The sequence below is a fragment of the Lutra lutra genome, chromosome 9 (genome assembly GCF_902655055.1).
Source record: "Lutra lutra chromosome 9, mLutLut1.2, whole genome shotgun sequence".
Classification (NCBI taxonomy): Eukaryota; Metazoa; Chordata; class Mammalia; order Carnivora; family Mustelidae; genus Lutra; species Lutra lutra.
This window is the reverse complement of record NC_062286.1, coordinates 113,681,601-113,709,220: the sequence shown is the minus strand read 5'-3', so window position 1 is coordinate 113,709,220 and position 27,620 is coordinate 113,681,601. Positions and strand designations below refer to the sequence as shown.

Sequence of the window (27,620 nt, the reverse complement as noted above, 5' to 3'; positions counted from 1 at the left end):
AGAGCGCTGAGTCTGAGATGAGGCCACAGAAAGCAGACAGCGCCAAGAACATGGCCACGGTCAGAGATGCCAACGCCCAGCCACATTCCTCCAGTGATCAGTTCTTCTGATCAATCCTGTAAGTCACCCTGTAATCTTCTAATAAATCCCTCTTCTGCTTAGGCCACTCTGAGCCATTTTTGTGGTTTGAGACCAAGCGCCCTGCCTGGTCAATGCTGTGTGGAAAGAGCCCAGGGCTGAGTCAGAGAGACCTGGACGGTGTCCTAAGTCACTCTGGTTCATCAGGTCCTGCCACACTGGTGATCAGACAGCCAGAGGGAGCTTATCCCATGACCAGCCCAATGCACGAGGGAAAGCCAGAGGGCAGGGAGAGCCCCCTGCGAGGGCGGGGAGAGCTGCAGAGGGCAGCTGCAGGGCAAGCCGGCCTAACCAGGGAGCCTAGTTTCATCTCTGAAGGTGCAGACTGCGGCCTACCAGTCTTGCAGGACTTAGGGGCCGGACCTAACCCTTATAATCTAGCCTGAACATTAGGCAGAAACAGCTTTCAAGGACGGAGGGGCCCACATTCCTGCTGCGGAATGTCTCCCAGCATGAAACAGAGCCTGGGCCTCAGCAAGAGAAGGAGACCAAGGGGTGCCTGGGTGGCTCAGTCATTAAGCGTCTGCCTTAGGCTCAGGTCATGAACCCAGGATTCTGGGATCGGGCCCCACATCGGGCTCCCTGCTAGGTGGGAAGCCTGCTTCTCCCTCTCCCACTCCCCTCTAGCTGTGTATCTCTCTGTCAAATAAATAAATTAATTAATTTTTAAAAAAGAGAGAGAGAGAAGGAGACGAAACCCACGATGTGAAATGGGCCTTGGAGCCCACAGGGGTGAGTGTGTGTGTGTGCGCACACCCTAGCCTCCTCACACCCTAGCCTCTTCCAAGAGGGGTCTCCCTGCTCAGTTTCACTCTGATTACAACCACAGCTGACATTGCTAATTCAGCACCAAACTCAGCATAGCCACTCACGGAGTTGGGGGTGCCAGCAGGTAACTGCTGGAGAAAGACCTGTGTGGCTTGGAACCCCGCACAGGGAAGGCCCTGGAGGCCTGGGAGACTGCAGTGTGCCTGTGGATTTGAGCCCTGGGGTCCCTGCTGGGCTCCAGGCCGGGAGACCTTGTCCAGTCCTCTGACATTTCCTGGGCTCGGTGCCACAAACCAAGGCCCCAGTGTGTGGAAGCATTTTGTAAACTCGTCTGGGCTGTTCACTTCTGAGTGGTTTTAAGGCTTGGTTTTTGTTTTTCATTTGAGAGACACTAGCGCCTTGGGGATGGTGGCCATGAGGGACCTAGGAAGAATCTAGGGAGGCACATGAAGGGAGAAGATGAGGACTTGGGGTTCTGTTTGAGGGGAAGTGTTTGCCTAGGAGTTGGGAGGAGTAGAAGGATCCAGAAAGAGAGAGCACTTGGCCTTCTGGAGTCCCCCCCCCCCCCCCAGCTTGGGGAGGGGAAGGCTTGGGACAGTTGCTGCAGAGGACTTCTGCTCACAGCAGCTCTGCACTCCCTCAGCTGCTAGGCTCAGAGAGTTGGAGTTGGCGGGGGAGGGGGTGGCAGGAGTGGGGTGGGAGAGGTTATCCTCCCTGCCTTCCAATGGCAGACTCCTGGGTGGTCTGGACCTACGTCAACACAACTCCCCCCTCCTCTCTTCATCCTCCTCCCTGCTGCTCTGAAAGTCCAGTGGCGTCACTGCTTCCAGATGTGGTGTCCAGATGTGGCTTGGAGCAGGTCAGGCAGATCAGGGAGGCAGAGGCAGCCATCCAGCTCCTGGCTTTTCCTCCCCCTTCCTTCTCCAACGGGGCCTGCCCAGTGTACTCCCTCTCCTGCCTTCCTTTCACCACTGGGTCAGGGTACCAGGGACCTAGAGGCATGGGTGGATGGATATATAAATACCAGTTAGGAATAAACCTGAGCCAGACAGATGCATCTTTATTCATGTTGGAAAGAGCTTATAACTGGGGGAGTGGAGATCTCTCAGATATTTCCATTCTGAGCAGTCCCAGTGGCTCCAGGAGGAGGAAGTGAGCTGTCTCCTTGGCTGGGGACCTGCCAGGGCAATGGGCTCTGGGCCAGCCAAGGCCTGAGAGAAGCTGCTGAAAACCTCCCCCTTAATGGGAACAGCCTGGCCCCTTGTGTCTCACTGGGACGGAGCCCCAGTTAGGGGGGAAAGGCAGCTGTTTTATTAGTGACAGGCTGTGCAAACCAGGTGGTGCTGTGGGGAGCGAGTTCTCTTGTTGCCTGGACAAGCCTGTATCCAAGAGCACCATGCACGAAGTCCCCAGGGCTCATGTTCAAATGCAGGTTCTGACTCAGTCCATCTGGGATGGGGCTTGGAATCTCTTATTTCTAACTTGCCCTCAGGTGATTCTGATGCTTGCTGGTCTGTGGACCACATTTTAAGTAGCAAGGCACTGGACCAGACATGTAAAACATGTCAATATTTTTTGACACTTCTCTATTTTTTCCTGCAGGCTCTCCTCTATTCTTTTTTTTTTTCTTTTCTTTTCTCTTTTTTCTTTCTTCCTTCTTTGCTTCCTTCCTTCCTTCCTTTCCCTTTCTTTCTCCCCTCCCTTCCTTCCCTACTTAATCCCTCCCTCCTTTTCTTTTCTTCCTTCTCTCTTTTCCTTTCCTTTCTTTCCTTCCTTCCCTCCCTCCTCACTCCCTTTCTTCCTTCCTTCCCTCCCTCCTTTTCTTCCTTCCTTCTTTCCTTTAATTAAAAAAGTACCAAAGACGGTGAAAAATCCCCTAACCCTGCCCCCTGCAAGGCCATGATCCCTTCCCATGACCAACCAGTGCTGTTGACGTTCGTGTACATCTCTCCTGGGATATTTTATGAATATACAAATAACTTCTCCCTCCGTGTCCTGTCTGAGCACCTGCTATGGTACTGTTTTGTATTTTGCCTTTTCCACTTAACAACGTGCCTTGGAAGTAGCTCCAGTTCTTTATTTCTCTTTTGAAGTTGCACACTTCCGTTAGATACCATAAATTACCGAGCAAATCTCTTTCCGATGGACACTCGGTTGTGTCCAGTCTTCCGTCCTTGCATACAGGGGTGCAATGGATACCTTGGAGTCCTGTCACTTCCTTCAGGTGTGAGTCTATCAGGCAGACAGAGGCCTGCAAGTGGAAATGCAAGGTCAAAGTCTACATGCTTTTGTAATTTTGATAAATATTGTCAAATCGACCTCCCCAGGGAGGTTGTGCTGACAAGGGAGAGAGGGCCTGTTTCCCTTATTCTCCCAATGCCAGGTGTGAAAAAATTCCTCATCTCTGCCAACTGGAGATGGAAAACATGGTAACTGTACTTTTTGAAACTCTCCTCCTGGGATCGCGTCTGGTTCAGTAGATTGAGTATTTGACTCTTGATCTCAGGGTGGTGAGTTTGAGCCCCAGGTTGGGTGTAGAGATTACTTAAAAATAAAATAAAATCAAAAGAAAGAAGAAAAAAGAAAGAAAGAAAGAAAAGGAAGAAAGAAACTCTCTCCTCCTTTAGTGTCCATGGCTCTCTTCAACTATTTATTTATCGGTGAGTCACTGCTTTGATCATTTCTGGGCCAATGACCCAGCAGAAAACTCTGGACTAATCCTCATGCTCTCCTCTGGTAGAGGAAGACAAGCCAGTAGATGGTCAATAATTCCTGATGAGCACAGAGAGTGCTGTGAGAAGGGCGTGAATTCTCCAGACAACACTTCTCAAACTTCATCAGTGGCTGTTGCCTCAACCAGAAGATCTGATTTAAAGGCAAATTCTCACTCAGCAGGTCTGGCGTGGAGGCCAGGATTCTAGAGTTCTAACAAGCTCCTAGGTGAAGCTGGGCTGTTGGGCCCCAGGTGACGTGTTAGTAGCAAGGACCTACCTGAAACGAGGTTGGCAAACTGTTTCTGTAAAGGACGAGATAGTAAATCTTTTCAGCCTTGTGGGCCACATGGGGTCCATTGCAGCTCTTGAACTTGGTCTTTGAAAGTAGCCTTGGACAACACATGCATGAGTGGGTGTGACTGTGTCCCAGTAAAAATCTATTTACAAAATAAGCAGTGGGCCAGGTTTGGCCAGCAGGCTGGTGTTGGTTGACCCTTGCCCTAGAACATCAGAAGCATCCCAGGTCTGCTTGTTGCCCTGATGAGTAAAGGGTGCTATTGGAGCAGTCACAGGGGCCTGAGCTCGTCTAGGGGTCAGTGGTGCTGGAGGAATGGCTTATTAGTCAGAGTCCTACCAGGAAAACCAAAACCAGCGTTTAATAGAGGTAATTAAATGCTGAGAATTGGTTACATAGGTAATGGAAGAGCTGAGAAGTCATCCAGGGGCAGCCCAGAGATTAGCAACAGCAGGAAGCTGCTACCACCCTGGGGAGGAGGAGGAGGAGGGAGGAGGTGGTGTTGCTGAGCTCAGATTACCCGGTGGGAGTGGGAACCATGGTAGGTATACCCACTGGGAGCAGGAACCATAGACGAGGTCCAGCTGTGGTTGGAGACCCTGGAATATCCTGGCTTCTTCCTTTTTCTTGCCCTCCCTTCTCCTATCCATTGGCCAAACCTAGCTGTGATCCAACCTACACAGGAGACTGCAGGGGCCAGCCCCCGTCCCACAGAGCTGAGCAGGGGAAGTCAAGGCATGGCCTGAGACCAATAGGACAATGCCCGGTCATAGAGATACTTAGAATGAGACTTGAAGTGTAGGTAATTGACCCAGCACAGGAGAGAGGAAGGATGGGTATTTCAGGCACAGAGAGCAGGCCTAGCTAGGGTGTGTAGGGGTGAGTGTGTAGGAGGAGGTCAGCAGGGAGGCCACTCCCTTAAGCGGGCTGAGATTTATGATTTAGAACAGGGTTTGGCAAACATCTGTGTCACATAGTTTTCCTTGTTTTGTTTAAAAACAAAATGTAAATACGTAAAAACCATTCTTAGCTCACAGGCCACAGACAGCTTTTGGCCCATGGTTGTTTGCTAGCCTGTTTTAGAAAAATCTACTTTAGAAGGATGGATAGGGGTGGATAGGAGGCTGAGAGCAGACAGAGAGGTGGGAAAGGAGGTGGCTGAAGATGCCAGGCAGGAGATGGTAGCCGTCCACCTGGGGGGCCATTGTGGTGGAGAGAAGGGATGAGGTAGAGATTCAGAATGGACAGGATGTAGAATGAAATTCTGGGCTGGGTTTGGAGGGGTTTTCAAACTGACACATTGCTTAGCTCAGAACTCCTGGCTTCCTTGCTTCAAGGAGCTAGAGGGACACCTGTCATCCCAGCAGTATGCTTCCCTACCCCACCCCCCAACTCCTCCCCAGTCCTCTGTTTAAGAGGAATGAGTTGTGCTGCCTCTAAGTAAGCCGGGATTCAGGGCTGCCCAACTGATGGTGACTCACTGACTGCTCATTCTAGAATATTGGTGCTGAGCATCCGCTGTCCTCAGTTTCAGGGCTTGGTGGACTTTCCAAGATGACCATGGGTAAGACCTGGGAGGCCCCTTGCCCAGTTGTGGGTCCAGACACCTGCTGGTAGCCCCTTTTAGGTGTGAACAAATATGCCACAGGATAATTGTGGCATAGATAGGGCTAGAAGGATGTCTTAGTTTGGGGGTCCCCAGAAGGGAGAGACAAAGATTCGAGTGTAAGTAGTTCAGTGCACCATGGGGGAGTGGGGAAGTGAGACAGGAGGGCAGTAGTCCATATGGGGCATATTATGGAGGTAGATCCACTGTGGGCAGCTGGCACTTAGTCCTCCTGGAGAACTCTGGACTCAGAGTAGAACATGGTCCTGTCAGAGGGGCAAGGCAGCTGGGGTATTTCTCCATCATTTCCTGTGAGGGACAGATGGAGGGCTCTCCAAGGCATGCTTATTCCCTGGCATTTGAAGTCCACTCCTTGGCTTTCTGCAGCTCAGGAAAGAGAACCCTCAGGTGTAGACATGCAGTAGGAAGATAGCTGGAGCTTTCTGATGCGGTAAAGCCCCAAGGAGATGAGCAGGAGGCCTGTAGAAATACACTACAGATAATTATCCTCTGCTTTTGATGGTTGGGGAAACTGAGAAGCAAAGTGACAGCTCAAATCACACAGCAGCTTTATGACAGTTGAGGGGCCAGAGCTCAGAGCCTATGAGTCCAGCCCCTGCTATCATGGGTCTCTGGGGCATGAAAGGCCCTGCCCTTCGTGTCTTACAGGTTGACTCCAGTTATCCCATCCGCCCACCTGCTATATTCTCTGCCCTGAATATTCCCCACTTCCTTAGTCTACCCAGAGCCCAGAGCCATATCTAGGGGAAGGGGGAGTTGTAGGACATGTATATATGGCAAGGCTTGGCTTCCTTACCAAGTATCTATATGGGGCGTGCAGAGACTAGGAGGAGGGTAAGCAGAAGACAAAATGGGGCCAGGAGTTGGGAGGTGGCCAACTGGTGAAGCTGTGGGGGCAGGGTGTGCTGAGCAGAGGCAGAGATAGAATGGGATGGAGTTAGTGTGGAGGTCTCTCAAGGGGACTATGAAGTAGGCTGGGCAAGTCTGAGCCCCTTACCCCTTGTCCTAGTTACTTGGGACTGGGACCCTTTGCAGAGGAGGGAGCAGAGGTCCCAGACCTCAACACTGAAGTCTGTGTGTATTCAGAATTGATCATGAGCCAACCACTTGGTCATCTGTTCATTCAAGGATCAGTTATGGGGGCTCAGGGTATCCCAGTCATGTGCCAACCACTTGGGGGAAACTTGGAGGAATCAGGTGAATGGCTGTTCTCAGAACCTGTTGTATCCTGTAGGGGGAGTAGATCAGCTTTCTTTTACCTGAATTTTCCATTCCGTATTGAGTCCTGAGTTGAACGGTGGAAGACAGCACAGCCCTCAGGAAGCCCTTAGTCTGAGAGGAAGACTTAGTCTTAGTCTGAGAGGGAGACAAACTTTCAAATCCAGGTGCGGAGTTGCTCCTTGCTCAGGGAGGCTTAGAAAGAGTTTTGTTCCTGAAGTCTATGATACCCAACAGGGGATAGGAGTGACTGGAAGCTCCACCTGAGTGGCCCAGCAGAACCTGCATGAAATCCCATCCTATTCCCAAACCTAGCCTGTGACCAATGATTATCAAAGATGGTGTACCCTTTCTCTCCTTATGCCCTCACCCTTTGCCGTGTGACTTTGCCACTTATCCCATCAGGAATCTCTTCTTTATCCCTTGAATTTGGGCTGGTGTATTAGGGTTCTTTAGAGAAACAGAACCAACAGGATTTATCAATCTATTGATTAGTTAATCTAGATCTAGATAGAAGTATCTCAAATTAGATAATTAATCTAAAATTAACCACCAGGGTTGACCTGTCACTTGCTTTGGGCCATAGAATGTGGTAGAAGTGATGATGTCTGAGTCCTGAGCCTAGTTCTTAAGAGGCCTTGCTCAGTTCCACTCACTGTCTTGGAATTCTGCCCAGTCACCATGTGAACAGTCAGGCGACCCTTGGCAGATGAGAGACCATCTGGAACAGAGATGATTTGTGTCAGTTGATGTCAGGTCTCAATCAACCTGGCCGCTGATAGTATATGTACAAGGGAGTCCAACCAAGATAAAATTGCCCAGCAGAGCCCAGACCAAATTGCTGAGCCACAGGACCATGAACTAAATAAAGAGTTGTTGTTTTCCTACTTAGTTTTTGGAGTGGTTTGTTACACAGCAAAACTAACTGATACACAGTCCCAACTTCTGTGGCACCCTATCAGCCTGCCATCTTGGCTGATGGAGAAGACACAGGCAAACAGAGGGCCTGTTTCAGGTTATAATGAGGCTCTGTGGGTGTCTATATTCATTGGGGGCATGCATGCAGACATCCTTCCACCCTGATATTTAAATATAGCTCTGCCCAAGCCCACTCTGGCCTGGCAGGCCCCCACAATAATACACCAGAGCAGAGGGAGGGGTGGTAACTGGCAGCTGGCAGCCAAGAAAGTTCATGTTGGGGGTTGAGGGAGACCCAGGGCTGGTCTCGGCCCTGTAGAGTGTGAGGAGCTTCAAGGATGCATCATAGGATCAAGCACAGGAAAAGGCCTGGAGCCAAACCTGGGCCAAGTTCTGTTTCTGTTGCTGGGCAAGGGTGTGTCCTGGGGCAAGCTGCCTTACTATTCAGAGCCTCAGGTTCTCCAAGGGAAGAGTTAGGTTTTGGGGGGCCCAAAGCTGATGGCAGTTGGGAGCCTGCTTTAAGCAGAAGGATACAAGACTATGATGATAAAGTTGCAGGAAGGGGCCCAGGCAAGCAATCTTAAGCTTCACGAGCTTTGCAGTAAATTGCTTCTGGCTTCCTCACTAGTAAAATAGGGAAGTTAATAATAGCCATTGCACAGGATTGTTTTGAAGGTCAAACGATACACTATAGATTCATAGATCATCTATGCATATTATAGTGGGTATCCTAGTGGGTGGGGTCTGGCAGGAAGACAGCTGTGCGTGGGGGAAAGGGCCCATGTGGCAGCTGGTGGGTGGGCTAGCAGGAGGAGAGCTGGGTAGGGAGGAGGAGGAGTGGAGTGAGAGGAATGGTGTGGAATTTCTACTACCACCTGGCCAACAGACTGCCCCGAAGCTTGCAGGAGGGAATTCAGGCAGATGCAGGTGCTCATTTCATGAGGGTCTTGGGGAGGTCCTGAGACCTAAGTAAGGTTTCTGGATGCAAAGGTTTCTTCTCTGGCATAAGAGGTTGAAATGGGGATTCTTGAGCAAGTGATATATTGAGGGCATGCTCTCGGAGAAGCATAAAAAAGAGGGAGGGCAGCAGGACAGTGCAGGGGAAGATGTTTAGTAAGGATGGGGTCTCAGCTGGCATCTAGCCTCTCTCTGATCCCACAGGGAGCTCTGGGGTATGAACCAGACCAGAGAGTTGTCCCCCCTTGAAGGAGGGCAGGCTTTTGTCAATCAGCCATTGGGAGGATGGTGGGAAGTATCATTTTCCAGGGTTACCTGTCAGCCAAGGGCAATTCTCAGGGGAAGGGGGCAGCCTTGTAGCAGCTGGTGGATGAGTACAGTGGCCTGGGAAAGGGGATCTGCTCAGGGCACCAACAGAATGTACTACAAGGATCCTCCCCACATTTCTCCATGATATTCAGACTTATCATGACATGGCGTTGGCAACTTGGGGAGTGCAAAGGGATGAATGGGTGGAATTTAGGAGGGACCGGAGTGCTGATCTTTAGGGCACTCTGGCAGGGGAAGTGGTGAGGTGTTACCCCTCCAGTGGCTTCTAAAGACTTGGCTTTCTAGGAGGGATCACTGTGCTAAGTTCATTGGAAATGGGCGGGACTTTCAGAAATAACTGGGCAAGTTGAGGGACCCCGAAGCCTCCATGGTCTGCAGATGGGGGGGCGGGTAAAAGCCCACAAGATGTGTATTTTTCCTGTTAATGCAACCTAGTTTGTGTCCATGTATTGATCAGACTCGGGGCACATACGGGAAAGGGCTTTGGCAACTATAAAGTAGAGGATGATTTCCAAGGTCATGCATGTCATGAGATGATAGGTGGTTTCCAACCCTGTGGAAGGACCAAAGATTCACTCCAATTCTGGAAGCGGTGCATTGGTTGGTTCCTAAAGAAGAGGAGCTAGGGAGGAAGGTTTGGTAGGTTTGGTGCAACTGGGGTCCTGCATCTTGCCATGTCCTGTGATCAAATGCAATGTTCTTTGTCTTCGGTGAGATGGGTCTTAGAGAAAAACAGCTGGATTGGTGTGTGGTGTAGGCTGGAATGTAAAATGGGAGAACAACTTTGGAAAACGGGCAGCTTTTTATGAAGTTAAACATACATCATAGGACCTAGCAATTCTACTTGTATCTACCCAGGAGAAATGAAAATGTACACTGTAGTTTATTTGCTGCTGTGTACTAAATTACATCCCAACTTAAAAGCTTAAAAGAACAAAAAACACTTAGTATCTTCCCAGCGTCTGTAGATCAGGAATCCAGGAGAGCTTAGCTGGGTGGTTCTAGCTGGAGGTCTTTCATAAAGTTATAACCAATTTGGTGGCCAGCCAACATGAAGGTTTAATGGAGTTGGAAGATCTGTTCCTAAGATAGGGCTCACTCATACACCGGGCAAGTTAGTGCTGTCAGTGAGAGGCTTCAGTTCTTCTCCACGTGGACCTCCCTATAGAGCCGCTTGAGTTTCCATATGACATGGTGGCTCGCTTCCCCCAGAACAAAGTATCCTAGAAAGTGAGGCCATGCTGCAAGCCTTTCATGACCTAGCTTTGAAATACACATGCTGACACTTCTGTATATCCTATCATCTACTTGTCTGCTTTATTCAGTGTTGCAGGGATCTGCATGGGCTCATGAAGTGTAGGAAGGGAGGGTCATTGGGGGCCATTTTGGAGGCTGGTGACCTCAGAGGTTAATGCAGACACACCTCCTCTGTTCTGCGTAGAGCAACACATGCACACCTGCGGCATCTTGAGATGAATGCATTGAGTCTTGAGTATCATTCATTCCCAGTGGAACTGTAAGAGCAGAAGGAGGAGGAGGAGGAGGAAGGGAAGGAGAAGGAGAGAAGAAGACTGCAGTTCTCGGCAAGAGGCCGTGCAAAGGTCCCATGGCCTGGCTGGAGTGTGTGAGTTCTTGAGTGAACAAAACCTTGACCCATGAGCCAGCCACAGTTTGCAGTGTGGCTTGGTGTGGGTTAGTTAGGCCCAATGGAAGGGACTGGAGGAGTCAACCTGGTCTCTACTTTTATAGACCCTGAAACAAGGGTGCAGGACCCCTAAGGTAACCTCTCAGCTGGTGTGTCAAGTTCAAGCAAAGTGGCTATAAAAGCACTTCGATGAGGAGGGATTTCCAAGCCCAAGGGCTTAACTTCTCCTCATCCTGGAGTCTCCATGGCAGGATAGGGAGTGTGTGAGGGGTCTGCTCTGTGCCATGACGCCAAGGAAGAGCAGTCTCCAGACTATGGTCCCATGATACCTCTCCTGCTTTCCAAGACAGGAAACAAGACTTATCCTTAAAGACCTTTATTACCTGGCCTTGTGCTTTATGAATAGGTCACTTCAACTGAATTGCAGGGCTCTGCAATTGGTGGGCTCTTCCCCAGGAGTTGAGTCCTTGACTGAATGTAAGATCCTTAGTCCCCAATCCTTCTCCACAAACCCTATCAGCTCAGTTTCCCATCTGGGAGCCTGGGGGTAAGGTGAGTTGGTGCCCATCATATGGGCTGTGTCAGAGGATGGAGGTAGGAGATCAAGACATGGCCTCCTTCTTGAGGGCAGCCTATGTTCCCATAATGGATTTTGGAGCCTCAATAATGGATTTTGAATAAATACAGAAACTTAGGGACCCCACAAACAGGTTGACTTCTTCTTTTTCATCACCAAAACCCACATGACCTAGGAGTATGGGTATAGAGATGAGAATGGAATGGGAAAGAGAGGCACTAGCCCTTTAAAGAGAAATCCAGGGTTTGCAGAGAAGTGCAAATTAACATGCAAATGGTCTGCAAAAGCAGACTTGGGACACAGGGTAGTGGACTTGGATGAACCAAAGGGTACCCGTGCCAGTTTGCCCAGCCCTAAATTGTGGTTCCCTGCTGGATGTGAAAAGAAGCACTACAGCTCCAGAATTTCTATAAAGGAGGCAGTGGGGTAGGGAGTGCAATCTGGCTGGGGAGGTGGGAAGCCAGAGAGTCATTGAACTGACCTGGGAGCCACTCACTTTTTTTTTTTAAACTGATTATAAATTTATTAGAGGGTGGCTCTGATTCTCAGTTTCTGTCTCTAATCTGTCAATGTGACTGCAGGAATCAATGCCACTTAAATAACTCCCATACCCAGTTCTTGGGCTACCTCTTTCCAACTTGATGGTCTATTTTGGAATTTTGTAAACCACTCTTCCCTCCATGTTCCTTTACCACCTGGATTCAGCCATTCTTTTCATGACTGATGGAATTTGACATTCTTTTCATGTACTTGCCTGGTGCTAAGGTTGTTCCAGTGACCCATGAAGACTCCTTCCTGGAGCTCTGGACTCAAGCAGCACAGTGTTTCCTAAACAACTCTCTCTGGATGCCTGTATCCCAGGGACCCCAAGCTGTGCAGATTTGAGATAGGACTCAGAGTCCTCCAAAATCCAGTTCTTGGGAATATTCGACAGCTAACTCCATGTCCCGGTAAAATGGCAGCCCCATCCAACTAGCGTACAAGCCAGAAGGCTGAGGTCAGCTGGGATACCTTTCTTACTCTCATGCCTTTCTCCTCCCCTCTGCCATGAAGTCTCTAAGTCCTGAGTCCTCTTGTCTGATACCTATACCATTTCAATGGCTCTTAGCTGGTCTCCCCACACCCTCTCTTACTACCCTCCTACCTTACTACCAGACTCCTTCAATCTTCACTCAGATGTCAGAATTATTCTTGTCCCCACTCTGATGCAATAATCTATCTGTGTGATACTTAAAGTTGCTACACTTCTCTGAGCCTTAGCTCCCCATTGGTCAAAGAAGCTTGCCAAGGACCAGAACAGACCAGTCATGGCTCTGAGGTGTCATGGCTCTGAGAGGTGGGCTGCTTTCTGGATAGAGGGTACCCCATGGTGAGGTGAAGGACCCCCATGGGTTCAGGAACTGCCATGTAAGCAGTCCTCAGAGCCTTTGCTTTCCAGGTCTTTACAGCCTGCCTGCGACTTTTTGCCACCAAGACGGAAGAAGTGTAAGCCACAGCTGAAACTCATGTGTCTCTTCTGTTCCTCTCCCCCTCTCCCACATACCAAAAATACAGGCTTGCTTTCCACAACTTGCATTCCACAACTTCAAAGCCAACACAGTCTAAGCCAGGCTGTCATCCTGTGCACTATCACATATTGATCTGAAAACCCCTTTTTATTTTAAAATTATTATAGATTCACAGAGAGTTACAAAGGCAGTAGAGAAAGGTCTCAGGTACCCCATACACCTCATCCTGCTCCCTGCAATGGTTATATCTGACCTGACTATAGTAAGGTATCAAAACTGAAAAATTGACATCCATACGATGTATGCATAGTTCTGGGTTATTTTGTTACTTTTATAGGTTCGCATAACCACCACTCTTGTTGAGATTCAGAACTATGGCATCACTACAAAGATCTCCCTCCCACTACTCCTTTGTAGTCATGTTTGCTCCTCTCCCTACTGTCCCTCATCCCTGGCAACCACGGATGTGTCCTCTATCTCTATATTTTTGTCATTTTGAGAATGTTACTCAAGTGGAAGTATATAGTATGTGATCTTTTGCATACCCCCCACCCCAAGTCCCAGAGATCCATCCAGGTTGTTGAATATACCAATCATTTCATTTTCTGAGTAGTGAATGTACCACTTGCTATGACTGTACCAGTTTGTGTAACCATTCACTTGTAGGATGTTTTGTTTGTTTCCAGTTTTTGTTACTATAATTGAAACTGTGATGAACAGTTTTTGACAGGCTTTTGTGTGGGTATAACTCTTTAGTTCTCTGGGACAATGGTACCCTGGGGTACTATTGCTGGGTTGTATGCTAAGTGTATCCTTCATTTTTTTAAAGAACTTGCCAAGCTATTTTCTGAGCGACTTTACGATTTTCCATTTCCACCAGCAATGTATGAGAGATCTTGATTCTCTGCATCCTCTCAAGTATTTGGTATTGTCACTATTTGTTTTTTAATTTTAGCTGTTTTAACAGGTATGTGATGATATTGTATATGGTCTTAATTTGTACTTCCCTAAGGGCTAATGATGTTAAAGCATCTTTCCATGGGCTTATTTACCCTAATGTATATTTTCTCTGGTGAGACATCTCTTCATGTCTTTAGCTCATTAAAAAAAAAAAAAAGATTTTACCTATTTACTTGAGAGAAAGAGAGAGAAAGAGAGAGCGGGCACGTGAGAGCATGTGAATGGGGGGAGGGGTAGAGGGGGAAGGAGAGGGATAGAGAATCTTGAGAAGACTCTGTACTGAGTGTGAGGCCCAGTGGGGGCTGGATCTCATGATCTGAGATCATGACCTGAGCCAAAACCAAAAGTCGGTTGTTTAACCAACTGAGCCACTCAGGTGTCCCTTTTGCCCATTTTCTAATTGGATTGTTTTGTTTTTTTAAACATTAGAGTTTGAGAGTTCCTTATATATTCTGATATGCATTCTCTGTCAGATATGTGGTCTGCAAATGTTCTTTTCATAGTGTAGCTTGTATTTTCTTCTTTTTAAAAAGATTTTATTAATTTACTTGAGAGAGAGAGAGAGCATAAGAAGAGAGAGGGTCAGAGGGAGAAGCAGACTCCCTGATGAGCAGGGAGCCTGATGTGGGCCTCGATACTGGGACTCTGGGATCATGACCTGAGCCGAAGGCAGTCACCCAACAAACTGATCCACCCAGGTGCCCTGTAGCTTGTATTGTCATCCTTTTAATGGTATGTTTTGCAAAGCAAAAGTTGTTAATTTTGACAATGCCCAGTTTATTGATTTTATGAATTAAGATTTTGGTGTCATATCTAAGAACTCTTAGGTCATCTGCTCAGATGATTTTCTTCTCTAAAAGTTTTATAGTTCCATGTCTAAATCTGTGATCCATTTTGAAGGACTCTTGTATAAGGTGTGAGGTTTAGGACTAGTTTCATATTTTTGCCCATGGATATCCAATTGCTCTAATGCCATTTGCTAAAAATTTCTCTATTGGATCATTTTTCTACCTTCATCAAATGTCAGTTGGCCAGGGGCACCTGGGTGGCTCAGTCAGTTAAGTGTTGAACTCTTGATTTCAGGTCAGGACATAATCTCACAGAGGGGAGATTGAGTCCCATGTAGGGCTCTGAGCTCAGCACGGAGTCTGCTTTGTCTCTCTTCCTCTGCTCCTCTGTTCAATCTCTATCTCTGAAATACATAAATAAATAAATCTAAAGTTGTTTTTTTTTTAAAGATTTTATTTATTTATTTGACAGACAGAGATCACAAGTAGGCAGAGAGAGAGGAAGGGAAGCAGGCTCCCTGCTGAGCAGAGAGCCCGATTCGGGGCTCGATCCCAGGACCCTGGGATCATGACCTGATCTACTGACTGAGCCACCCAGGTGCCCCAATAAATCTAAAGTTTTAAAAGAAAAAATGGTCAGTTGGCTGTGTCTGTGCAGGGCTATTTCTGCATTCTCTATTCCATTCCATTAATCTATTTATCTGCCGATAACATACTGTCTTGATGATTATTGCTATATATTAGACCTTAACATTGAATAGAATGAACTTATTATTCTTTCTCAAAATTCTTAGTGTCTTTCCATACAAATTGGAGAGTAATCTTGTCTATATAAAAATTTTCTGGGATTTTGATAGGAATTGTATTAAATTTCTATATCAGTTTGAGAAGAATTGACTTCTTTACTATAGTGAACACAATCCATGAACACATTATCTCTTGCCATTTAATTAGATTTTAAAAATTTCTGGGGTACCTGACTGGCTCAGTCAGTAGAGCATGTGAGTCTTGAGCTGGGGGCTGTAAGTTCAAGCCCCACGTTGGGGATAGAGATTACTTAAAAATAAAATCTAAAAAATAAAGTCTTTATGTTTTGCAGTTTTCAGTATACGAGTTCTATACATGTTTTGTTAAATTTATATGTAAATATATCACTTATTTATAAATAAATAAATTATACCAACTATAAATGGTATTGCATTTTTGCAGTTTTATTGAGGTGTGTGCTTATGATTTTGCCCATAAAATTGTGTATGTTTAGATTGTACAATACCTTTTAAAAGTGTGCAACATGATGTTTTAATATGTATACCTTGTGAAATGATGACCACAGTCAAGTTAATGAATATATCCATTATGTCACATAGTTAGTGTTTTTATGTGTGATAGAACACTTATGATCTCCCTTGAATTTTAGAAGATTTCAAGTATACAATATAGATTTCAAGTATTTCAAGTATACAGTATATATAGTATCTCAAGTATATAATATAGTACTATAATCACCATGCTATAAATTAGATCTCCAGAACTTATTCATCTTATAATTGAAAGTTTGTAGCCTTTGGTCAACATCTCTTCATATTGCCTCTGTCCCCCTTCCCCAGTCCTTGGCAAACACTGTTCTACTCTTTCGTTCCATGAGTTAGATTTTTTTAGACTCCACATGTAAGTAAGATTGGACAGTATTTGTCTTTCTGTGTATGGCTTTTTCCACTTAGCATAAAGTCCTCTAGGTTTATCCAGGCTGCGAATGACAGGATTTCTAATAATATTCCATTGTATATAAATGCCGCATTTAAAAAAAGATTTATTTATTTGAGAGAGAGAGAGAAAGAGAAAGAGAGAGAGTGTGACCAGGGGAAGGGCAGAGGGAGAGGGAGAGCAAGAGAATCATCAAGCAAACTCTCCACTCAGTGTGGAGCCAAATGTAGGGCTCGGTCCCAGAAGCCTGAGATCAAGACCTCAGTTGAAATCAGGAGTCAGACACTTAAAGGTCTGAGCCTCCAGGTGCTCCTATACCACATTTTCTGTATCCATTCATCTGCAGATTGACAGGTTGTTTCCATATCTTGACTATTGTAAACAATGCTACAATGAGCACAGTAGGGTACATATCTCCTTGAGATACTGATTTCACTTCCTTTGGATACATACCCAGAAGTGATATTGGCATGTCCTACAGTGGTTTTACATTTAACTTTTTGAGGAACCTCCATACTATTTTCAATAGTGGCTGACCTAATTTACATTTCTATCGACAGTGCATAAAGGTTCCCTTTTCTCTATGCCCTGGCCAACACTAGTTATTTTCAGGTCTTTTGATAACAGCTATCTTAATAGAAGTGAGATGATCTCTCATTGTGATTTGATTTACATTTCCCTGATAGTGAGGTTGAGCATCTTTTCATAGGTCATTTGCATGTCCCTTCATTCTTCAGGTCTTTTGTCTGTTTTTTAAATCAGGTCATTTGTTTTTGTTTTTTGCCATTGAGTTGCATGCATTCCTTATATATTTTGGATATTAACCAATATTTGGATATATCAGATATATGGTTTGTGACTACTTTCTCCCATAGGGTAGGTTGTCTTTTCATTCTGTTGATTGGTTCCTTTGGTGTGTAGACGTTTTTTAGTTTTATGTAGTCCCACTGTTTATTTTTGCTTTTGTTGCCTGTGCTTTTGGTGTTATACCCATAAAATCCAGCTCTCCAGCTCCCTTGCTCTCTAAGGACATTTTCTTCTGTTCATGACAGGTTTCAAGAATATCAGGTCATGGAATTACTTTCCTTAGGAACCTCCTGGTCTGTCCTAACCTTCATTCTTTTGCTTTTTCCACTATGCATGTTCTTTGCCAGCCTGTGCATATTCTCTCATGGGGACTCCAACCAGACCCCTGCTGGTGTATTGTTTTTCCAATACATTCTCTGAGTGCATGGAGGTAGAAAAAAAACAACTGATTTTTATATATTGATCTTTTATGTTGTGGCTTTGCTGAGCTCACTTATTACTTCCAGAAGGTTTTATTTTTTTGTTTGTTTGTTTGTTTTTTGTTTTGTAAATCACTAGGTATTTTCTAGATAGGCAATCATGTAATCTGCAAACAGAGGAGTTTTACTTTCTTTTTAATCTATATGTTTAATTTATTTCCTTTCCTTGCCTTTTTGCATGGGTTAGAGTACTATGTTGAATGGCACTGTTGAGAGTGGACATCCTTGCTGTATTCTTCTTCATAGTGGAAAAGCATTCAGTCTTTCACCATCGGATATGATGTTAGTTGTAGCTTTCTGTAGATATGCTTTATCAAGTTGGGGAAATTTCTCTTTATTCTGAGTTTTCTGAGAGGTTTTTTTTTAAGATTAATTAATTAATTTTTTTTTGAGAAGGAGAGAATGAGCAAGGTGAGGGGCAAAGGGAGAGGGAGAGAATCTCAAGCAGACTCCCCTCATGGGGCTTGATTCCATGACCCTGAGATCATGACCTGAGCCAAATCAAAAGTTGGATGTTTAACTGGCTGAACCATCCAGGCACCCCTGAGAGTTTTTATTATGAACAGACGTTGGGTTTAGTCAAATGCCTTTCTGCATCAATTGACATCATTTTTTTTTTAAAGATTTTATTTATTTATTTGTCAGAGAGAGAGAGGGAGAGAGAGTGAGCACAGGCAGACAGAATGGCAGGCAGAGGCAGAGGGAGAAGCAGGCTCCCTGATGAGCAAGGAGCCCGATGTGGGACTCGATCCCAGGACGCTGGGATCATGACCTGAGCCGAAGGCAGCTGCTTAACCAACTGAGCCACCCAGGCGTCCCAATTGACATCATTTTTTAAAAATGATTTTTAAGAAATATTTATTTATTTCAGAGAGAGAGAGAGAGAGAGAGAGTGTGCGAACATGAGTGGGAGACGCAGAGGAAGAGGTTCTCAAGCAGACTCCTTGCTGAGTGTAGAGCCTGATGTGGGGCCCAATCCCATGACCATGAGATTGCTACCTGAGCCAAAACCAAGATTCTGATACTCAACCAGCTGTATCACCCTGGCATCTGATATAATTTTTCTTCTTGGTAATGTGGTGGATTACATTGGTTTTCCGATACAGAAGCAGGCTTTCCTATCTGGATTAAGCCCCACTTGTTTTTGATACACATATATATGTCTTTTAAAATATATTTTGAGGGGTGCCTGGGTGGCTTAGTGGGTTAAGCTTCTGCCTTTGGCTCAGGTCATGATCCCAGGGTCCTGGGATCGAGCCCCGCATCGGACTCTCTGCTCAGCAGGGATCTCTCTATCTGTCAAATAAATAAAATCTTAAAAAAAAAATAAACAAGCAAAAAAATCGTTACCTACATATCTTTAAAAAATATATATATATATTGAACTCTATTTGTTAATATTTAGTTAAGGACATTAGCATCTATATTCATGAGGGATATTGGTCTATAGTTTTCTTTTTTTGTCCTGTCTTTGCCTGTTTTTGATATTAGGGTAATACTAGATCCAGAAAATGAATTGAGAAATGTTCCTTCCTCTTCTATTTTCTGGAAGAGAGTGTATAGAATTGATGTTAATTCTTCTTTAAACATTGGATAGAATTCTCCAGTGAAATCATCTGGGTCTAGATATTTCTTTCTTTCTTTTTTTTTTTTTTTGAGAGTCTTATAATTATGAATTCAATGTCTTTGCTAGTTAAAGGTCTGCTTAAATTATGTTTCATATTGGGGTGGGATTTGTGATAGCTTGTGTTTTTCGAGGATGTGGCTCATTTCATTTCAGTTGTCAAATTTCTCTGTGTAGAGTTCATTGTGTTTCCTTATTATCATTTCAATGTCTGCAGAGTCTATAATGAGACCCCTATTTCTTTCCTAATATTGGTAATTTCTGTTTTCCCTCTTTCTTCTTTTGTCTCTCTTGTTGGAGGTTTCTCTATCTTACTAATTTTTTTAAGGAAACAACTTTTTGTTTTGTTGCTTAAAAGAAGATTTTATTTATTTATTTGAGAGAGAGAAGGGGAGAGAGAGAGCACAAGCTGGGGGGAGGCAGAGGGAGAAGGAGAAGCAGACTCCACAGTGAGCAGGGAGTCCAACATGGGGCTCAATCCCAGGACCCCAAGACCATGACGTGAGCCAAAGGCAGTCACTTAATTGACTGAGCCACCCAGGTGCCCCTGTCTATTGCTTTTATCTATAATTTTCTTGTTTTCAGTTTTATTGATATCTGCTCTTATCTTTATTATTTCCTTCTTTCTCCTGGATTTGTTTGTGTTTCTTTGCTCTTCTTTTTCTCATTTCTCTTTTCTAATGTAAGCATTTGGTACTACAAATTCCCTCCCAGCAGTATTGCTGGTCAAAGAACACAACTGGTATGATTTTATTTTTACTTATTTTTTTATGGTGAAAACAATTTATATGTAGATTTAGGCAGCTGGACTCAGTTTAGATGGTCCCAATTTTGTTGGCAAGATCCAAAGCACCATAGTCAGGAGCCAGCTGGACATATGCCTTCTTCTCCCTTTCAGGCCTGATCAGGGTGTTGACCTTGGGACACATCAATGTCCCAGAGCTTCTTCACAGCCTGTTTGATCTGGTGCTTGCTGACCTTGACATCCACAGTGTACACAAATGTGTTGTTGTCTTCTACTTTTTTCATGGCTGACTCAGTGATTGGGAGAACTTGGTGATGGCATAGTGTTCAAGCTTGTTTCTCCTGGGGAGCTCTTTTTAGGATATTTAGGCCAACTTCAGAGACTATCTGAGGCTGTCAGAAGGTAAGTGATATGTGGATTTTTTTTTTCTGCCATGGCTGGGGAAGCTCTTCAGGGCTACTTTCTTGGCCTTCAAAGGCTTTGCTTTGGTTTTGGCTTTGGGAGGGAGCTTTTGTCACCGTCTTTGCAGAAGGGCTAGTGAATAAATGAAGTCTGAGGCCAGGGTTGGAAGTCCCACTGAGGCCAGGTTATTACAGCATTGGCTCCCATTTTTGGTGCTGAAACCTGGCTGGGTTAGTTAGGGAGTCTGCCTGTTGGGACAAAGGTTTCTTGAAGGGCATCGCACCCCTCCCCACCTGAGGATCCCTCATTGGGTCAGTAGAGCAGCTACTGGCTGGGATTTTTTTTTTTTTAACATTATTTATTTAGAGGAAGAAAGCCAGAGAGAAAGCACAAATGGGGGGGGGGCAGAGGAAGAAGCAGACTCCCCACTGAGCAGGAAGCCAGGAAGCCGAATGAAGCCCCATGCAGGACTCAATTCCAGGATGCTGGGATCATGATCTGAGCCAAAGGCAGACGCTTAACAGACTGAGTTACCCAATTGCCCCTCTGCAGGGATTTTTACTTTATTTTTATTTATTTATTTATTTTTGAAATGATTTTATTTATTTGACAGACAGAGATCACAAGTAGGCAGAGAGGCAGGCAGAGAGAGAGGGGAAGCAGGCTCACCGCTGTGCAGAGAACCCAATGCAGGGCTCGATCCCAAGACCCTGAGATCATGACCTGAGCTGAAGGCAGAGGCTTAACCCACTGAGCCACCCAGGCACCCCAGGGATTTTTCATGCAAGATCTCAGCCAGCCAGGGCTTGGCTTTCTGTCACTGAGGAGCTCTGCAGGTTGGCAAGGCTGTGGGGCTGCCAGCTGCCCCCTGGTGACAAGCCTTGGCCTTATCCCTCTTCCCCCCAACAGCTCTCCTACATGGTGTCCTCCCAGTCTCAGGCAGCAACCGCACATCCCAGGGATGGGCCCTCTAGGTCCCAGATGTAAAGGAACAAGAATGAGGGCTCACCAGCCCTCCTACTTTGCCCTCCCTTCTGCTGCATCTTCATCAGGGAAGACCTCAGGGAAAGACTTGGGCCATGTCTCCCTTCAGCATCCATGACAATACTGCCAGAGTCCCAGCCCTTGCTGCTCTCCAAGGCCACTTTAGCATGATCAGGACAGATTCCAAGAATATCAAATCATGGAAGGACCTCCCTCAGCTCCCCCTTCATCTGGCTTGACCCTCCCTCTCTTGCCTCCTCCTCTTGGCATGTTCTTTGCCAGATTGTAGATTCTATCAATGAGGGAGGCCCAGAAGTCCCCTGCTTCTGCAAGTGCCTAGAACTGCAAGCCCAGGGCCTTCGGAATCAGATGGACACACACTTTGAACAGGTTGGGGCTGGCATGAGCCCCCCAGTGCTGCCTCTCTCCCCAAGGCTCTGTGCCCCTCAGCAGGCTTCCCCAGAACAGCCCTACAGACATCCCCTCCCTGAATCTGTAGCCAGTGCCAGCCCATATTCACTGGCAGCTAGAGTAGACAGAGAGGTCATGAGTTCCCATGGTCCATTGGTTCTGGACCAATGATGGATTTATCCAGCCCCCAACATGCTCTGACCTTGTTTGACAGCCCAGGATGAGCTGCGTCTGCAGTGGGGGCACCTGCGGTAGGTGTGGTGGTTGGGGGTGGGGAGATAGCTCTTCTTATGCCAGAAAGGTCAGGCATCCCAGATAACTGGGCTGAAGTGTGGGGTCTTCATGCCTTCAGGCCCATCTACTTTATCTATAGCCTCTCCCTAACGTCCTGGTAAGAAGATACAGAACAGTTTCTCCCTAGGTCTGGGGAAGAGTCTTCACTTCCTCTTCTCCTCCTTCCCATTAGAATAGTTCATAACAGAAAGGGGAAACTATGTCTCCACCAGACCTAGATGCCTCTAACAAGAAAACATGTAAAACGAAGATGTGAAAATTATGTCAGTTATTGGGGTTTTATCCAATAAGTCATCCTTTTTACTGTGTTCCGGGTTATCTTTATTCACAGGAGGCAAAACAGAGATCCTAGGTCAGTTCCCAGCTCCCCATGTCCACGCTTCCTGGGGGTCCTTGAGTTGGTGGGATGAAGTAGTTTCTGGGGACCCACAGGTTGAGCCTTACACAGAGCCTGGCACCCCCAAGAGGCCCAGTATTGAGTATTGAGTGGAGAAAAGCAGAGGGCAGCCTGTCAGAGAGGTAGTGGGAGGATCATTGAGTCCCAGATGTTCTACAAGGGCACAGGTGAGGCCATGAGAGTGGGCACAAAGGAGCATGCATTCCCCCAGCTGCTCTGTCCTGGGGCCTAGTGTTTCCCTAATGGGGCTCTAGGGGTTTGAATCACTTCTGAGACTGAGAACCCAGGCTCAGAGAGAAGTGTGGGAGCCTCACCTACTTGTAGGACTCAAGCAAGGCAAATCTCAAAGGACAGAAGTAGGTACTGAAGCTGGGTGCGGGGACTCTGGGATAAAGCAGACTTCTGGGGCACAAGAAGACTAGGGGCTGGCCTGAGGGGCAGATGGGATGCCCAAGAAAGAGCATTAAAAAAATCAGAGCAAGTTCAAGTATACCGAAGACAGACCTGGGACAGGGAAGTCCAAACTGGTAGGTAGAGGAGATCACCAGCAAGTCCAGGTAACTGGGGTACTTGAAAGACCACACGGTGGTGAGCTCAGTCAGAATGGATCTATCTTGATCTCGATCTCGATTTCTATCTATCTCTATCCTCTCTCTCTCTCTTTCTATATATCAGTTAGCTCTTGTTGTTAACAAACCATCCCAAAATAAAGTGGCTTAAAGCATTAACTATTATTTCTCATGCATCGATAGGTTGGCTGGGCTCCGCTAATCTTGGCTGGGCACTCTCATGCTTTTGTGATCAATTGCTGCACTGGCTGGGAGTTGGCTGGTGTCTAATGGCCCTCCAGCAGACCAGTCCAGGCTTGTTCACATAACAATTGCAGGGGAAAGCAAGTGAAAATATGCAAGGCCTCATGAAGTCATGACTTGGAACTAATACACTGTCACTTCCACCACCTTCTTTTGGCCAAACAAGTCTCAAGGCTAAGCCCTCCTTGAAGGGGTTTGGAAATAGGCTCTGCCCCTTCACAGGAGGAGCTACAAAGTCACATTAATGGGAGGGAAGAGAAATGGGACGATTTTTGCCATCAGTCTACCACATCGCCCATTTACAAAAGACAGAAACCTGTGTGACATTGTGATGGCTCCTTTTCTCCAACATCCACTATATCACTCAGGCAAATCAATTTCACCTCTAAAGCTCCGTTCAACTTCTCACCACCCCAGCCCGAGGAGCCCTAACTGTCGGTCTAACTGGTTTACTCACATTTTGTCCTCACTGTGGTTGGATTTCTTTAAAGTGCGAGTCAGATCCAATCAAGATCCTATCAACTCTCCTTGCCCCAACCTTCCAAAGACCCTGCATCTATCCGGTCTGAGTGACAAGCAGCAGATACAGCCTGTGACCAGAGCAGAAAAGAAACCTCATCAAAGGGTATTGATGAGCTCACAGGACCCCTGGACAACTAGACCCAGAGATCACACAGGCACAAAGGGTGGGGGTTGGGTAGTCAGCACCATAGTGGTTTTTTTCACCCTGCATGGGCAGGGTGAGGGGGCACTCCACAGCCACCACCACTACCAGGAGGAATCCTCTATAGTCCCCCCTTCCTTGCATCATTTGCTGCAGAACTCAAAGACCTGAGTGGAAACACCTTATTGGCTAAAGCCCCCAGTTTTGGAAATGAAAGTGAAAAACATCTCATGTAATTTCTGTGCTGACCAGCCAGTAGGGATTTCCTCAGTCACAGGAAGGAGATTCAGATGCTGGACTTTCCTTTTCTCCAACTTTATGGTGCTTAGTGGGCTCCAGAAGCCAACAGAGGCTGGGTGGGTGGGTATCTTAGCTGGTATGGGGGTATTCCTGCTGCAATAAGCAATCTTTTTGTTCAGAGTCACAAACCCCCTTTGGTTTAAGTGATAGAGTGGTGAGAATGGGGATCCCCCCCACCGTCCCCTCCTCCCAGGCATAAAGTGGAAAAAGTTAGCCTAGTCCTCTGGAGAAAAAGAAATAGGTCAAAAGCTAAAAGTATGACCTAATCCTTCTTAAGTCAGGCAGGAAATAGGAGACAGGCCAAATGTTGTGCAAGATAGATTCCCCTGGGCTTGGCAAGAGGATCCAGGGCGGGAGGCTGGGCCTCAGGACCCATTAGACTCACAGACTTTGTCCAGATGCTCTGAAAACTCTCTCCCAGTGTCGGGGTCCGGGGTCCGTGTCAGGATAGGCTCCCCTGTTCCCACCCTGGAAAGAGCGAGAGAGACTGGAAGGGGGGCAGGAATAAACAGGAGAGGAGACTTAAATGGCTGCTTGTTGGTAACTCTCCCGGATCTCTTTACAGGCTGGGGCACCACCCCGCAGCTGGAGTGCTTAGTGCCTGCGTCTGGGTCACCTATAGGCTTTCTTCCCCGGAGAATTATCTCAAACCGAGCTCGGAGCTTGGTAGGCTAGGTGTCCCCACCCCCAGCAGCCCGCAGCCAATGGCTGACTGAGATGTAAAAGCCCCGCCCCCTCCCCGGGTGAGTCTCAGGCCAAACCGCGCTGTGCCTAGCACCTTGGTTATGACGGCAAAGGGAGCAGTTGACGTGCTCCTGGGGCTTCCCTTTCCCTCGGCCCCTGCTTCCCCATCCCAGCCCAAAGCTGGGCCTCCTCTTCTCTCTCTATTCCACTTCCTCCCCAGGTTGGGAGCCAGAGAAAGGATGGCAGCCGGTCCGTTGGCTCTCTTTTGCCCCCTCGTGGATCTGGTGAGAAATATGGTGACTCCCAGATCGTTTGCCGCCACCCCCCCCACCCCGCCCCCAGCCCCCAGCCCCCAGCCTACTTGTTTTTCCAGAAGTGGAACGCTGGGACTGAGGAGAGCTGGGATTGGGGTCAGGTAAACACTTGTAGCTGGCAAAGTAGTTTTCCCAGCAAAGGCATTGGTGGGTTTATTGTGGGGAAACGCATGGTAATTTGGCTCAGAAAGCCTTGAGGTTCGTGAGGGCCAGGCATGGAAGGTGGGGTGAAGGAGCTGGTTGATTCCGTGAGTGATTTCTGTGGCCTTGAGCCAAATATCCCCTCTTTGGATCACAAATTCTTCTTATGACAAGTGGAGAGAATAAGACCAAATCCTGTAATCTGAGGTCGTTGGTGGATTTAGTGTACTTGCAGATTAAAAAAAAAAAAAAAATTATTTTAGAGAGAAAGAAAGAATATGAATGAGTGGGGGGAAGGGGCAGGAGAGAATCCTCAGGCAGACTCCCCACTGAGTGCGGAGCTCCTGGGGCTGGATCTCACCACCCTGAGATCATGACCAGAGCCAAAACCAAGAGTCTGAATTTCACAGACTGAGCCACGCAGGCGTGCCAATGTAATTACAGATTTGAGAGCTTTGGTGTCTCAAGCTCTACCGATCTTGTTGCTGTGAATTTCCATCATATGTTCCATCTTAGCTATACAACTTTATGTGATTATCTATTTTATGTCTTCCGTGTACTGCAGCCTCTTCCTGCTGGTCTTCCAGTGTCCACATTGCACACGGCAACTAGAATTCTTTTACTTAACACCATGTAGGTATGACACAAAGGCCTTCAAGACTTCCCTGTTGCACCTAAACACCCAGTTACGTTTTGTGGCCCCCCTCAAACGCTTCATGATCTGGAGCTTGCCTCTTTCCTCAGCCTCACCCTTACACTCTCTTCATTGCTTCCTCTGGTCCCATGCCTTCCTTCAGTCCCGTCACCAGCTCTTTCCCATCCCAGAATGTTTTCACTTGCTATTCCCTCTGCCTGGAAAATCCTTTTCTCGGGTGTGTGTGTGTGTGTGTCCAGCTCCTTTTCAATTCTTTACAGCTTAATTTAACTATCATATCACAAAGCAGCTGTACCCAGTTCCCTCTATTTATTTTCCTTCATAGTAATTACCACAGTCTTACATTATCTTGTTTACATGTTATACACCCCCCCCCCCCCAAAATGAGTCTTCCTGGGCTGCCTGGGTGGCTCAGTTGGTTAAGTGTCTGCCTTCAGCTCAGGTCATGATCTCAGGGTCCTGGGATCAGCAGGGAGTCTGCTTTTCCCTTTGCCCCTCCCCCTGCTCACACTCTCCTCTAGCTCTCGCTGTCTCTCTCTCAAAGAAATAAAATCTTAAAAAATAAACAAGTAAAATGAGTCTTCCCATCCCAAGGTCATTGTAATCCCTAATGGCTAAAATAGTGCCCCCTATTCTTCTAATATCAGTTAGGAATACATTTGGCTGCAAGTAACAACAATATGTGACAGTGAACTTAATAAATAAGGGTTTATTTTAACCACCTAGGAAGAAATCCAAAGGCAAGCCGATTGCTGTTATTGTTTTAGTGACCCAAAATACCACTGGGCCCCCAGGCTCTTTCCATATTTCTCCTTCATTATCCTTAGCATGTTGATGTTTCTCCCCTCATTTGTTATAAGATGGCTACTCCAGATGTAGGTGTCACATCCACATGTAAGCTGGGGAGACACGAAGAAGGTGCTAATCATGTCTCCTTCTAAGGGGGTGAAAGTTTTCCTAGGACTCCCTGAGCAGATTTCCCTTCACATCTCATTACCCATAACTGGGTCGCTGGTTCTGGCTTTGAGGGAGGCTGGAAAATGGATCATATGATGCTTAATTTTATGTGTCAACTTGACTGGGCCATGGGGTGCCCAGATATTTTGGTCAAGTATTATTCTAGGTGCTTCTGTGAGGGTATTTTTGGATGAGATTGACATTAAATTGGTTGACCCAGTGGAGCACATTGCCCTCCCTAATGTAGGCTTCACTCTGTTGCAGATATGAATAAAAAGAATAGAAAGGCCGACTCCCTCCCAAGTAAGACAGCATTCTTCCTAGCTGACTTCTTTCGAACTGGGACATTGACTTTTTCCCTGCTTTCAGGTTTGAACCAGGACATCAGCTCTTCTTGGGTCTGGAGCCTGCCAGCCTTTGGATGGGAACCACACCAACACAATCCTGGTTATCAGGCCTTTGTACTTAGACTGGAATGAAACCACCAGCTCTTTTGGGTCTCCAGCTTGCTGACTCACCCTGTAGTAGTTGCAACTTGCCTTCTTCCATAATCACATAAGCCAATTCCTTAAAATCAATCAACCAACCAATCAATCAATCAATCAATTTTATTGATTTATTTCCATGGAGAACCCTAATACAGAATATTGTTATGATTGGTTCAAAGTGCTGTACAACAGAAATATAATGTGAGTCATTTGTGTAATTCCAAGTCTTCTAGTAGCCACATTAAAAATAAAGATGAAATCACTTGTGGTAATATATTTTATTTAACCCAAGCTATTCAAAACATTTACTGTGAC

At 46.4% G+C, this 27,620-nt stretch overlaps 1 long non-coding RNA gene across 1 annotated transcript; it reads left to right on the top strand.

The window, feature by feature from the left end:
• LOC125109119 (uncharacterized) lies at nucleotides 1–27,620 on the top strand. The gene is made up of 2 exons (XR_007130128.1): nucleotides 1–118; nucleotides 27,187–27,620. It is a non-coding gene; the product is annotated as an uncharacterized LOC125109119 (long non-coding RNA).